Source organism: Stenella coeruleoalba, assembly GCF_951394435.1.
Source record: "Stenella coeruleoalba genome assembly, chromosome: 18".
In the NCBI taxonomy this organism is placed as follows: Eukaryota; Metazoa; Chordata; class Mammalia; order Artiodactyla; family Delphinidae; genus Stenella; species Stenella coeruleoalba.
In genome coordinates, this window is record NC_137164.1 from 17394843 (window position 1) to 17409723 (window position 14881).

The following is a 14881-nucleotide window of genomic DNA, read 5'->3' on the forward strand; positions in this document are numbered from 1 at the left end:
ACTACAGTATGTTTACTGATTGGAATAATCCAGTAAAGAGAGAGAAACTGAGGATGCAGGAAATGGAGGGGGTAATCACAGGAGCACAATCCTTGACTATACAAGATGGGATCCAGGGTACAAGTAGAGGGGCTTGCCTTAGATAAGAGCAGGGAGAATTGACCCTTTATAAAGGAAGAGTACAGATGAAGTCAGGTTGATAGGTATAACGTGGGAAAAAGGAGTTTCTCTTGTGATAGCTTCTATTTATCAATAAAATGTTCGAAGTGAGGAGCAGGGAAATGTGGGAGATTTAGGAGAGAGGAGACAAGGCATAATCATCTTGATGAATTGACTAGGGAATGTGCTGGGATTTCCAGTCTTTTCTTTTGGTGAGAATTTGATTTCCAGCCATGCTTATTTCATTTCTTGCTGATCCAAACTTATTTATTTATTTATTTTGAAATAATAGTATTATTTTGGCCTTCATTGGCTTAGGTTGCAGACTTTTCTTTTTTCTCGCTGCTTCTGGTAATTTTTTTATAAATTTATTTATTTATTTATTTTTGGCTGCCTTGGGTCTTTGTTGCTGTGCGCGGGCTTTCTCTCGTTACTGCGAGCGGAGGCTACTCTTTGTTGCGGTGCGCAAGTTTCTCATTGCGGTGGCTTCTCTTGTTGCGGAGCACGGGCTCTAGGCGCCCGGGCCTACTCTTTGTTGCGGTGCGCAAGCTTCTCATTGCGGTGGCTTCTCTTGTTGCGGAGCACGGGCTCTAGGCGCCCGGGCCTCAGTAGTGTGGCACTCAGGCTCAGGCTCAGCAGTTGTGGCTCGCGGGCTCCAGAGCACAGGCTCAGTAGTTCCGCAGGCTTAGTTGTTCCGCAGAGCGTGGGATCTTCCCGGACCAGGGCTGAAACCTGTGTCCCCTGCATTGGCAGGCAGATTCCTAACCACTGCGCCACCGGGGAAGTCCCTGGTAAGGTTTTTAAAGGAGTTTTTACTGTTCTTTTTTTCGCGCAAACTATTTTGTAAAGTATTTGGGCAGGAAAATTTTGTGATCAGCCTTCACTCCCCATCTTTATCTGAAAGTGTAGAATAATGTTTTTAAATAGACTGCACTTCATATTTTTTCAACTCAACCTCTATATATGACAGATAATGTCATAGTAATATTATATATTGTATTATTATAACAGCCACCATTTACTGAATGCCTAGGTGCCATGTACTATGCTGGCTACTTTAAAACATGATTTCTAAAACATAACAACCTTACAAGGTAAGTATTGTTGCCAGTTATTTCCACAAGAAATCTTTTTTTACTGGTGGTTTACAGATCACAGAATCTTACTTGAAGCTCATAGCTGGCCAACATAAACAAGGTAAGAATCAATTTTTCTCCCTTTTGTGTCTGTAAAAAATTAGCACTTAAGACACTGTTCTTTTTGAAATACAAAATAATAGTTTGCAAAAGTACACCACACAAACTAAGGGAGATTTTTATGGACAACTTTTTAACATAGGACTATATCATTAATCTCTTGGTGGGAGAGTTGCTAACTGACAGATTCAAGGAACTTGGTAAATTAATTGAGTATCCCTTCTCTAACCATCTCATCATCAACGAACATACTAAGAGCCTGCTATGTCGAAATAATTAATAAATTATATTAAACCACTATAATTTTACAAGTTATAGGATATGTACCAGTGTTTGTTTTGGAAACTCCATTGTTTGGATTTAAATCAATATCAAACTTTTCTTTTGGGCAACAATATTTATACTCGTGATGATACTGAAAACACATCATTGGGACATAAACACATATCTACGCCAAGTAATAGGTTTCTTTTTCTGATTATAAAAGTAGTACATGTAAGTGAAGAAAAATTTGAAAATATGTTTAAATAAAGTAAAGAAAAAATACTTTTTAAAGAGACAGCAAGAAAAAAACAACCAATAATTCCTTTATTTAGAGGTAACTGACTATTGGTTGACATATTTCCATGCAGTTTTTTAAGCTTATGAAGTTTAAACTGTTTGCTTGAGCACACTGTCTGTTTTTCATAACAATTTATCAGAAATGTTTCCTCAAATTATTTAAAACTCTTTAAAAACATTTTCAGTGGCTGCATTAATGATCCTTGCGTGGAGTAGTGTTTCCTTAAGTGGTCATTTAAGCTATTTTCCTTACTTTCTTATAAATAATGTTGCTATGAACTTTTTATGCATAAATCTATTTTAGCATTTCAGATTATTTGCTAAATTAGGATGAATTCCTAGAAATAGACTACAAGGCCAACATTTTTAAGCTTCTTCATCTGGTAAAAATTTTGCTGTTAAAAAAATATATATCTCTTTTAATTCTCTACATATATTTATATTGAAAATAAACCTAAGGAGAAAAAGGTATGAGGCCTACCTTTTAAAATTGAGATTAATGTTTAAATGTAGGCTCAGTGTTTTTGTTTTGCTTTGTTTTTATTTTAATATCTTACCTTTAAGGAAAAATCCACTCTTCAAAATATTAGTTACTTCTTTTTATCAGGTTTGAAACTTACATTTAATTTGAGATAGAAGTTTAAATGTATACTTATTTCAGCCTAATATTTCTATTTTTCAAGGTTTACCATCTCTTTTTTCCTATTTCCAAATTTGCTCACCCAACAGTGTTGCCTCCTGACTCATCATCAGTTTAATTTCACATGCACACCACTAATTCATGGTGGTGAATTACACATTCATCTGTGGATAAAAACCTAAATAAAATTACAGATCAAGGTCATTCCCAAATTTAGCAAATTTGGCACAAGAGTTTAAGAGTACCAAAATTAATATTATAGAACAGTTCAATTGTGCTAGACTGAACTTCAGAGCATATGAAGAACAGAGCACGTTCACCCAATTCTAAAATTAATTTAGAATGGTGATGGAATCACAAAACTTGGGAAAACCTCCAGAAGAAATAGAGCCAAAGCAAATAAGATTACTGCTTTGTAGTAGTTATGATTTAATAATTCACTCACCAGTACTTACTGAACATCTTTTATGTGTCAAACACTTGCTAGAAGGGAGTTGGAGTAAGCAAAAAGATATAGGCCTGCCCTCCTGGAAGATACATTCTAGTGGAAGAGACAGACAAAAGTAAATGAACAAATAAGTAAAAGTCATAAGTTGTAATCTAGTCACTTTTATTACTTAGTGTTATTTATGTGAGACAAAGAAGTGATCTGAGTTCTCCCCCAAGAATTTTTAAAGCAGTACTGAGTAAGAAAAAAGTTAAAGATTTAGAATTATTAGTAAATAGATGATCTCCACAGATATTTTATGACTCTGATCATCACCATTCCATTACCATTGTGCCCTGTACCCACCCTCTCCAAAAGTACTCTCTCTAATCTGGTCTGACCCAACCTCAGATGAAGCATGTTACAGTAGAAGGTAAAATGTGCCAGATTTGGGGATCAAGGAAACCCAGGTTTTGGCAAGTAGCAATGGTGATATCGAGACCTTAAGTGAGACATTTAATTTTCCAGTGTCAGTTTCCTTTGCAAAACGATGAATTTTGACTAAATGATCTCTGAAATCCCTTCAAGCTTTAAAATTCACTGTCTGTGCATCTCTCCTTAAAACCTTTCTTCCATTATGCTCTTATTTATACAGGGGGTGGGGAGAAAATGGCATGAGGAAGGCTACAGACGTTGGAAAGAATAAGATTGATTCCTGTTTTTTTTGTCTTGTTTTGTTTTGTTTTTGCGGTACGCGGGCCTCTCACTGTTGTGGCCTCTCCCATTGCGGAGCACAGGCTCCGGGCACACAGGCTCAGCGGCCATGGCTCACAGGCCCAGCCGCTCCGCGGCATGTGGGATCTTCCCAGACCGGGGCATGAACCCGCGTCCCCTGCATCGGCAGGCGGACTCTCAACCACTGCGCCACCAGGGAAGCCCAAGTATATTATTTTAATAAATGTCAAATTCTGCATTGGTTTGATAGTTCACCAACTGAGTAAAGAAATCAGAGAGGTGACATAGTGCTTTATAACTACTCTAAAAACTATCCTGAGTGAGTTAAAAATCTTTTCAATTTAATAGTTTTTGTTTGGGAGAAAAGTAGAACCTCTGTTGTGCCTCTTTGTGAACTGGTGCAAGTTAAACATCTTTTTTATAGCTTCAAGTTACTTTTAAGCACCTATACAGTATCAATTTGGAATCTAAAGGAACATTCACATTAACAATTATTTCTACGAATAGCTATGGACTTTGTAGTCATAGATAGTAGAATTTTAGTGAAGGGATCTTTGGGGTCATATAATCCAGCTCTCATTTTGTAGAAAAGGAAAATGAAGCCCAGAAAAGTTTTTATGACTCACAGCAGTAAGCTTGGCGGGCAGAGGGGAAGGGCGCTGCTAACACTCTCTGTTGGCCTAATGCATGCCAGAGGGTAATCGGTTATAAGAAGAGTCTGTAGCTAACACAGTTGAACAAATCTAACAAAGAGGTCTGATGTGGTTCATAAGTATACATTTTCCCCTTAAGATTCTTGTTGGATGATCCATTCCACCTTAATTTATTACCACAAACACAAAAGGAAAGTGCCTTTACACAAATGGATGCTCCTACAAAATAAAACCCAAGAGAGAAGTTGGAGTCGGTTTGGCAGAGCTACAATGTTACACAACCCCTGGGGGGAACATTTATATATAGCCATATGTATACATACCTGTAGCCTCTTAATTGTGCTTCAGGAAATGTCATTTACATACATTACAATGTAAATGTTGCCCACTGGAGTTGTACATCAGAGGACACTGCAAATATAAGTTTTGTACATTGAATTAATTACGGTAAGCTAATTGTCATTAACAGATCAACCCCAAAATGTATAATGGCTCAAGTTTGTTTCTTGCTAAAATAAACAAGTACTTCAGTACTTAGTTTTCAAGGTCTTTCTGTACCTAAGCTTTCAGTACCAAAGTTCCAAGATCTCCCTGGGGGGTCTTTTCTCTTTCAGCCCGTAGGAAGGGGAGTTTTTAGGGGCGGGGACTCAAAGTAGTACATATAACTTCCATTTTCATTCCATTGGCTGTAACTTAAGTCATATGTCCACAGCTACTTAAGTCACATGTCCACAGCTAACTGCAGGGGAGGCTGGGAATAAGCTTATCTGTATGGTCAAGAAGTGAGAACATGGATTTTGATGTCTAGCTAGCAGCCACTGCTCACTTGGGTGCTCTCTCTCCACACACACACACACACACACACACACACACACACACACACATTCCGAAGTGATCACCAAAATTAAATTAACTCATACAATTATGCTTCAAATAGAATAAATTAGTAGTGGAAGAAAGGACCTTTCATTTAAGAATTGTATTCACTTCTACCCTTTCCCTCCTTCAGCCAGAACTAATTGTTAATTAATGCATAACAACAGTCAACTGAAATCTCAAAATGAGGGGAAAGAAGCAAATGTTTGCAACAGTTACCTTTATAGATATATAGATATAGATAGATATAGATTAGAAGGGCGTTGGCTTGGTTTCCCTATCCCATCAACTAGTCAAATTCAGAACTAAGACTCTTGACTGGGCTGAGTCTTTAAAGCTTTTAAAGGCACAAGGCCATCAAGTTCCCTTTTAATTACACTATTAGTAAGTGATGTTTGAAAAATATTCAACTTTTTACACAACAAAGATAACAATTCCACAAACAGTAAATTTAGTGGGGGGGGGGGTTTCCTTTGAGTAAGTTGCCATTTTAATCCTCAAAAGTGTTCCCAATTACTCAGTTTTTAATAGAAGCACTGCATGGCTGCACTTTTGAAATCATAAACAGGAAGTGTGGTATATAAATGTCAGTAAAACTAAAACTGAATTCTGTGGTTTGATGTTTTTCTTCCCCTCATATTTTCATGTTAATGTCTGATTTTGTATGTACTTAGAATGACTACCTGAAGGCAAACAGTAATTCATTACCTGATCAGTTTTCTCTGGCAACCTAACAATTTTGGGGCATGGGGGAAATACATGGAATAACCTAAATGTTGTACATTTTCATGGAGGAAGGAATGGAAATGACCTAGAAACTGCTGTTGATTTGGCATTGTTAGAAATTGCTTTCATGTATAGGGTGCACTTTATTGTTGCCAGAAGACAGTGTAGATGGAGAAAGAGGCCAGAGAATGAATGACTCTTAATTTAACTATTGAAAACTATTATAGAAACTATTATAGAAAACACTCTTACACTTTGTACAGTCTTATTCTGAACCTCAGTAATACCTTGAATGTGTTCCTCTGCACTAAATTCCTTTGTGAGACAACTAAGGAGTAGCTTAAGTACTGCAAAAATCCAGGATATTATCTCTGGTTCTTCTCTATGAAGAAGCTATGGTTCTTTCTATAGTTAATATTTTCTATATAACATTATTTCAGTGTCTCTGCTACATGGACTTTTCTATGGAAATTCCAAGGAAAGATTAAAATTGACCAGTCCAGACTTGTATATTACATTAAATATTTCTGGAGAAATGTTACCAACATACAAATGCTTCTGGAACTCTAAAATGTTTTTCTTTAGGAAACTGTTTCTTAATTTGTTCTTAAACTGAACACTGAAGGAATGAATTTGCTCAAAGTCACACAATATATGAGTGAAATACAAAAAAACAGAACCTATGTATCTAAACTCCCTTTCAAGGCAGATCACACTGATCCAGAGAATATGTTTCAAAAGGAGGTAGGTAGCCTGCCCATCTATTGGGGGTCTATCTTTCTGCAGCACATGAGGCATTGTTGAACAGCACATACAGTATTTAACACTTGAGGCATTATCTTTTAGTTGAAAATACAACATATATAGAAAAGATATAGGAATATGTGAAAAGTAACATAATAAGAGTATATTAATCAAGTACAAACTACAAATAATTGCTAAGGGGATGTGCAAAATGAAGTGATTTAAAACTAGATTGATATGGACAGAAGTTTAGTGGAATCGGAAAATCTCATGTGGATTTTTTGAAAGTGGCAATGGGTTTGGATTGCCAGAGAGAAAAGATAACCATTCATTCATTCATCAAATATTTACTGAGTGCTTCCTATGTGCTATGTGCTAGGCACTGTTCGAGGCACTAGAGATGCAACAATATACAGAACTACTGCAGAGCAGGAATAGGCAGGTCATCTCACAGACACGATAAGAACAGAGAACACAAATATGGGAGTAGAGAGAAATGAAATACTAGGTCTTAAATACTAGGATGTTTCTAAATGGGAGAAAGATGTTTGGTATGACTTGAACTCCTTTTGTCATCACTGTCAGAACAGACTGCTTTCCCTTCTCAGTTGGTCAGCTCTCTTAGCCTCCTAGATAACTTTATAATGACCAGGATAACACAAGCCAAATAAATACTGCACATATAAAGATTCCCAGCTGAGGTGTATGGAGAGCAAAAAGGGAAAGAATGGCTAGCAGAAGTTGAATTTTATGGCTCCTTTTATCTTTCCAATGGTTTCTATCGTATATTATCAGTCTCTTGCCAGCCACGTCTCCCATGTGGTATTTGTCAAAGTCGTGATTCAATACCTGAAGGTTCTGGTCTCCTCCATTCCTTTCAAGTAGAATCACTGAAAGGAAGGGAGATTCCAGTTAAATTCCTTTTTTCTACTTAATCAGGTTTTCCGTATTCACCGAGCAATACTTCTCTACAGAGTGTTTGATGGAAAGTATTTTATGTTTTGTGTAGACTAGTGGGGAAAGGGATAAGATAGGATGGGGGCTAGGGAGAATACCAAGAGGCTGCAATATAATTCTATACACTACAATACAAGAGGCTACAATACAAACTTGACATTTAAGAGCTTGGATTAAATGGGCAATTTTAAAAATGAAAAGGGATATATCAAGTACCACTGTAGAGAAGTAGCTATAAGAAGTAACAAGTTTAGCAGCTGTTTACCTATGGGAGGGAAAGAAGGAAATGAACCTAAGATTTTAAGTTTGAAGGTCCCAAAATTTGTGTTGTCACCAATAATAGCCACGAAATTTGGAAAAAATAGCTTGAAGGAAAAAAATGAACTTAATGTCAGATCTAAGTGGGATATCACTAGAAGACAGAGGACTCAAGCTTTCTCAATAAGCTACTGATGACATATGAAAGTCATCATTATATAGAAATAGATTGAAACCCTATGGGCTAAAAAGGGAATGCAATAAACAACATCAAATGGCTGCATATGAACTTTGATTGTAAGATGAGGAAAGCAATTTCAAACCAATTTCAAAAGAGGTAATCTAGCTTTGGAACTCTTTACTTCAGGTCAGACAAAGCTGTCCTTTATTAAACATTATCTCTTCATGTTAGCTGACCCCTTAGTGGGTGAGGATAACAAGCTGAATGAATAAAATTAAAAGACTTTGTTTCTCTGGATTATCTCACTCAATGTTCTGAATTTTTAATTGAATGTCCTCCTAGCCAGCTTAAACAAATTATGTGCCTTAAGATAAAACACATAAAATAAATACCTAAAACTTTTCTTTGACTATGGTACTCCCATATAAAGGCTATGGCACTGCCGTATAAAGGCTATGGCTTCAAAAAGTATAAAAGGTACATTAATGCAAGTCATCCAAACTATTTAGCCCTTAAATGTGGGGCTTGTTTTAATGTAAAACTGTCAGACCAACATAAATTTTCATCCCCAAAGCAAATCTTGGCTATGGAACTAAATAAAAAAGCACTTTTAAAGAAGGTTCAATTTTAGAATGTGCTACCCTACATGTTTCTTTAAATAGCAAAGGATCAAGTTTGACCCTCCCTGAACTAAGGGTTTTTGTGATACGATTTCTGTAAACAGAAGATTATATCATAAAATATATTCAGCATCTTACCATTATCTAATCCAATATGGCTTTGGATTCCTACATTTATGTAGAAGTATCTTCATAGTAGCTAGCAATGGAACATTTATTTAGTACATGCTATATGTCGGACACTATTAAGTGCTCAAATATTTATTATTTCATTTAATATTCACAACAGCTTCTTGAGGTATTATTAACCCATTTCACAGATGGGCAAAACCGAGGCCCAAGTAAAGTTATATCTTCAAGATAATGTAGACAGTAAGTGGGCAGAGCTAGGATTTAAGTCCAGATCTGTCTGATTCCGATGCTACTTTTTTTTTTAACATCTTTATTGGAGTATAATTGCTTTATAATGGTGTGTTAGTTTATGCTTTATAACAAAGTGAATCAGCTATACATATACATATACCCCCGTATCTCCTCCCTCTTGCATCTCCCTCCCACCCTCCCTATCCCATCCCTCTGCGTGGTCACCAATGCTACCTTTCTTAAGTCCTACTTTGCCTCCAAAAGTTACCTAAAAGCAATAAATAAGTAAACAAAAAAATAAATAAAACTTAATTGTTTTGGCTATTCTAGATCTTTTGCATTTCTATACAAATTTTAGAATCAGCTTCTCAGATTTTTTTTTTTTTTAAGCCTACTGGAATTTTTATTTGGACTGTACTGAACCTTTAGATCAATTTGGGGAGAACTGACATCTTAACAATATGAACCCATGAGCCAGGTAAATCTCTCCAATTATTTAAGTCATCTTTAATTCCTCTCAGTGTTATTTGTAGTTTTCAGTGTACAGGTCTTTCATGCCTTTTTCAGATTTATTCCTAAGAACTTCGTATTTTTTATGCTATTGTAAATGTTCTGTATTTTTTGCACTTCCATTTTTAATATTTGGTGCTAGAATGTAGAAATATAAATGACTGTTATATATTGATCTTCTATCCTACAATCTTGCTAAACTCACTTATTCTGGCAGCTTTTTGTCAATTCCACCAAGTGGAATAGGTGGACGATTATGTCAGTTTTATTTTCTCTTTTCCAATCTGAAATTGTTTTATTCCTTTTCTTTCCTGATTGTACGGGTCAGAACCTCCAATACTGAATAAAAGTGATAAGAGCAGAAATCCTTATATTGTTCCTGATCTTAGAAAGCATGCAGTCTTTCATCAGTAGGTATGAGGTTATCTGTAGGTTTTGTGTAGATACCCTTTATCTGGTTGAAGAAGTATCCTTGCATTCCTAGTTTGTTGAGAGTTTTTAATATCAGAAATGAAAATTGGGTTTTGTCAAATTTTCTTCTACATCTATTAAGATGATCAATTTTTCTTTTTTAGTTTAATATGGTGAATTATACTTATTGATTTTTGAATGTTAAAACCAATCCTGTATTCTTGGGATAAACCCCACTCAATAATACTATCCTTCTTATATATGGTTGGATTTTGGTAAAATTTTGTTTAGAATTTTTACACTTATGTTTATGAGGGGGATTGGCCTGAGTTTTCTTGTTATGTCTTTGTGTGGTTTGGGTATCAGGGTAAGGCTGTCCTCAAAGAAGAAGTTGGGAAGTATTCCCTCCTCTTCACGTTTCTGGAAGAGTGTAACTCGTATTTTTTTTTTTCCTAAATGTTTGGAAGGATTTGTCAGTGAAGCCCTATGGACCAGAAGTTTTCTTTGTGGGAATATTTTAAACTAATAATTCAACAGACAAATGACCATTCAGGTTATCTATTTCTTCTTGAATGAGCTTTGGTAGTTTATGTCTTTCAAGGACTTTGGTCATTTCATCTAAGTTGTTGACTTTTTTTTTTTTGCCTAAAGTTGTTCATAATATCCCCTTATTATCCTTTATTTGTAGAATTTATAATGATGTCACCTCCTCTCATTCCTGATTACTTGTCTTCCTGATATGTGTCTTTTTTTTTTTTTTTCCTGACTAGTCTGGCTAAAAGTTTATCAACTTTACTCACCTCAAGGAACCAGGCTTTGATTCCACAGATATTCTCAATTGATTTTTGTTTTCCATTTCATTGATTTCTACTTTGATCTTTATTATTTCATGATTTATTTTTTGCTTCTTTGTGTTTAACTTGCTCTTTTTTTCTAGTATCTTAACATCAAGTTGAGGTCATTGATTTGAGATATTTTTTGTATTTTCTAATATAGGCATTTCATTTATTCAAAATTTGATATGTTATATTTTTATTTCCTTCAGTTCAAAATACTTTCTAATTTCACTTTTGAGTCCTTCTTTAATCAATGGATTATATAAAAGCATGTTATTTTGTTTCAAAATATTTGGGGATTTTCCAGTTAGCTTTCTGTTACTGATTTCTTATTTAATTCCTTTGTGGTCAGGTCATACTTCAGCATGACTTGAATCCTTTAAAATATACTGAGACACGTTTTATGACCTAAAACAAAGGTCAGCAAACTTTTTCTGTAGAGGGTCAGATAGTAAATACTTTAAGATTTGTGGGTCACATACAATCTCAATATTGTTTTTTAGAAATCTTTCAAAATGTGAAAACCATTCTTAGTTCATAGGCCAATACAAAACCAGGCTAGATTTGGCCCCAGGGCAATAGTTTGCTGACCCCTGGCCTAAAATATGCTCACTCTGGGTAAATGTTTCATGTTAAAGAGAATATGTATTCTACTACTGTAAGTGGAATGTTCTAGGCAAGTCAATTAGGTAATATTGGTGGGTAGTGTTGTTTAAGTTTACTATATCCTTGCTAGGTTTCAACTTGTTCTAGCAATTATTTGAAAGAGGGGTACTGAAATCTCTGACTATAATTGTAGATTCTTCTGTTTCTCTTGCAGTTCTATCATTTTTTGCTTCACATATTTTGAACCTACTGTTATTTGGGGCATAAACATTTAGGACTGTTATGTACTCCTGATTAACTGGCCCCTTTATTATCTGAAATGACCTTCATTATCTCTGGTAATATTCTTCACTTTGAAATCTTACTTTGTTTCTAGATGTCAATCTAGCCACACCAGTTTTCTTTTGACTAGGGTGAGCAACAGCATGGTATATCTTTTTCCATCCTTTCATTCTTAATGTTTTTGCATTTTCATATGTAAAGTGTGTTGGGTCTTTCTATCAATCTGATAAGTTCTGCCTTTTAATAAGGATTTTTAGATCATTTCCATTTAATGTGATTCTTGATATGATTAGATTTAAGTCTATCATCTTACTGTTTTCTATTTGTTCCTTTTGTCCTATGTTCCATTTGTTTATTGTTCCTTTCTTCCTTTTTCTGCCTTTTTTCAGATTGAATTTTTATGGTTTCATTTTTTCTCATTTGTTGGCTTGTTACCTAATAATGTTTTATTATTCTACTGGTTGCTTGAGGGTTTATAGTCTACATATATAACTTATCACAGCCTACTTTCAAGTGATATTATATCACTTCACATATAGCAAATATCATATTTCTATTTTTCCCCTCCTGCCCTTTATGCTATTGTTATCATATATTTTACTTATGCATGCTGTAATCCCCATTATACATTGTTATTATTTTTGTTTGAACAGTCGATTTTCTTTTTTTAATATTTATTTATTTATTTATTTTTACGGCTGTGTCGGGCTTTAGTTGCAGCCCGCGGGCTCTTTGTTGCTGCATGCGGGCTTCTCTCTAGTTATGGCACTCAGGCTCAGTAGTTGTGGTGTGTGGGTCTGTAGTTTGCAGCACGTGGGCTCTCCAGTTGAAGCGCACAAGCTCAGTAGTTGTGGCACGCTAACATTTATACTAACCGTGGTATAAATGGTATACCACGTGGCGTGGTATTTATACTAACCATAGGACTATTACGGTATATAATGCACATTCATTTTAAATTTAAGATAAAATGTGAAACTAAAGAAAATTCTATCTTGGGACCAAGTTTCTAGGGCTATTATTCACTCTTCTCTGCTATTGACCAAACCACACATTTGTGAAAAAGTCTTGAGGAGCAGTGACTTTGATGACTCTTCACAATTTTGTTTTGGCTGCATCGGGTCCTAGTTGCTGCACACGGGATCTCCGTTGTGGCTCACAGCCTTCTCTCTAGTTGTGGCATGCAGGTTTCCTCTCTCTAGTTGTGGTGCGCAGGCTCCAGAGCATGCGGGTTCTCTAGTTGAGGCGCTCAGGATCAGCAGTTGTGGCGCACAGGCTTAGTTGTCCAGCAGCATGTGGGATCTTAGTTCCCTGACCAGGGATCGAACCCACGTCCCTTGCACTGGAAGGCGGATTCTTTACCACTGGACCACCATGGAAGTCCCTATTCACGATTTTTTAAAATCTCTCCTAAAATTGGATGCTGTCAATAAATGTAGGTTATTCATAGAGGTTTTTATTTAATTTGAATATGTATTTCTGAACTGACCACTATATCCTGTTATTCAGCTCATGAATCATTTCTTATTTTAATCATGAAAAGTTTACTTGATTCCAAGTTTTTAAAACACCCATCATTATTCCTGTGAAGAAGAACTTTTACTTACCAGTTCTCACTTTCATCACTGTCAGTGTGCCTGCATCAGTCAGAACCTGCAACACTGTCCAATTTTCTGATTCCAATCCAGGATAGAATAAGAAAGCATATAAACAAGCCTGTTAGAAGTAGACCTAAAATAAAGATAAATAGGCTCATTATGAAGACCCTACCGGAAAATCCATTTCTAAGACTGAATCCTAAGGAAATAAATAAGGCAAAAATTTAACGATTATTGATACATTGTTCCTTTTACCAGTAGAGAAAAACTGGTAGGCATCAATATAAATACTCCCAAATAAGAAACTGCTATGGTACATCCTTATATTCTATAGTAGAATACTTATTCAGTCATTAAAGTACATTATACTTGAATATTTACTGCTAGGAAATATATATGAACAAAAAACAGTTGTGAAAATTTAATAACGGGGGTTAATAGTGGTTATTTCTGGGTGTGGGATTATTCACCTTTTTCTACCTCTTGCCCATTTGTATCTTCTTTAATACCAATTTCTTATAATAGAAAAACACAAAGTTTTCAGAAATACTTATTCAACATGAATAAATACTATTCAAAATGATAAAGTCATCATTTGTTTATTCATTAATTCAACAAATATTTGCAGCATTAAATAAGACCTAGTCCTTGCCCTCATGACTCTTCATTTGTGGGCATGATTAACAGTCTTGGAAATTTTTTAGTCCTTGTTCCTCTCTTTCATTGTCATTACTTAATTGCCCGTCACTCCTTCCCTTACTCATCGAGGACTTTGGCACTTGGCTGCCAGTATCCACCTCCCCTGCATTTTCTGCTATTGTGCGCCATTTCCATGTCCATACAGACAACCCATCCAACAACCTTGAACTCTGACTCCACCATCTTATAACCACTTCATTCAGCCTTCCAGACCCAGAGCCACACACCAAGAAATTACTCCATGGCCTTAGACTTCAATATCTTGATCTCTGACCACAACCGCTTACCACTCCAGCTTTTTTCACTCCATTTACTCACTTAAGACCTGCTTTCTTACCTTATTTTAACCTCTATTCCAAGCATTACTTCCCTAGTGCAAAATCTCATTATTTCCCTCCATGGCTATAAAAACACACAAAAATACTTCCATTTATTTAAAAAATAAAATGAAATTAAAACACCTTTTATAACATTCCCTTAGTATTTAAATTAAGAAACAACAACCATGATACCTTATTAGCAAACCATGAAGTTTTATACAGAAACATATATAGCTTGCACTACTTCCAGAGATTAGAAGGCTTGTTAATACTCCTATACATGAAGGTGTTTAGCATATAGCAGTTATTGCTTAACTATCTGTTCATTTTTGAATAAAGTAAATATGGCATATTTGAAGATACCCATAATAATCATTAAGCTGCATTTTAAACAGTTCAATATATAATAGGACTCTTATTTTATAATTAGGGAGGAAATGTTCAAAAGCAAGTCCACAGGTTCAGTTTTAAGGGCAAATAAAAGTTATATACAAAGTATCTTTACATCAAGTAATTTAGAAGA

General features: G+C 35.4%; 1 long non-coding RNA gene across 1 annotated transcript; it reads right to left on the minus strand.

Moving 5' to 3' along the window:
* Positions 1–945: 945 nt before the first annotated feature.
* Positions 946–13931, minus strand: LOC307176711. The gene is made up of 3 exons (XR_013824871.1): positions 13349–13931; positions 4695–4782; positions 946–1056 (listed from the first exon to the last, which is right to left on the minus strand). It is a non-coding gene; the product is annotated as an uncharacterized lncRNA (long non-coding RNA).
* Between the last annotated feature and the right edge of the window lie 950 nt (positions 13932–14881).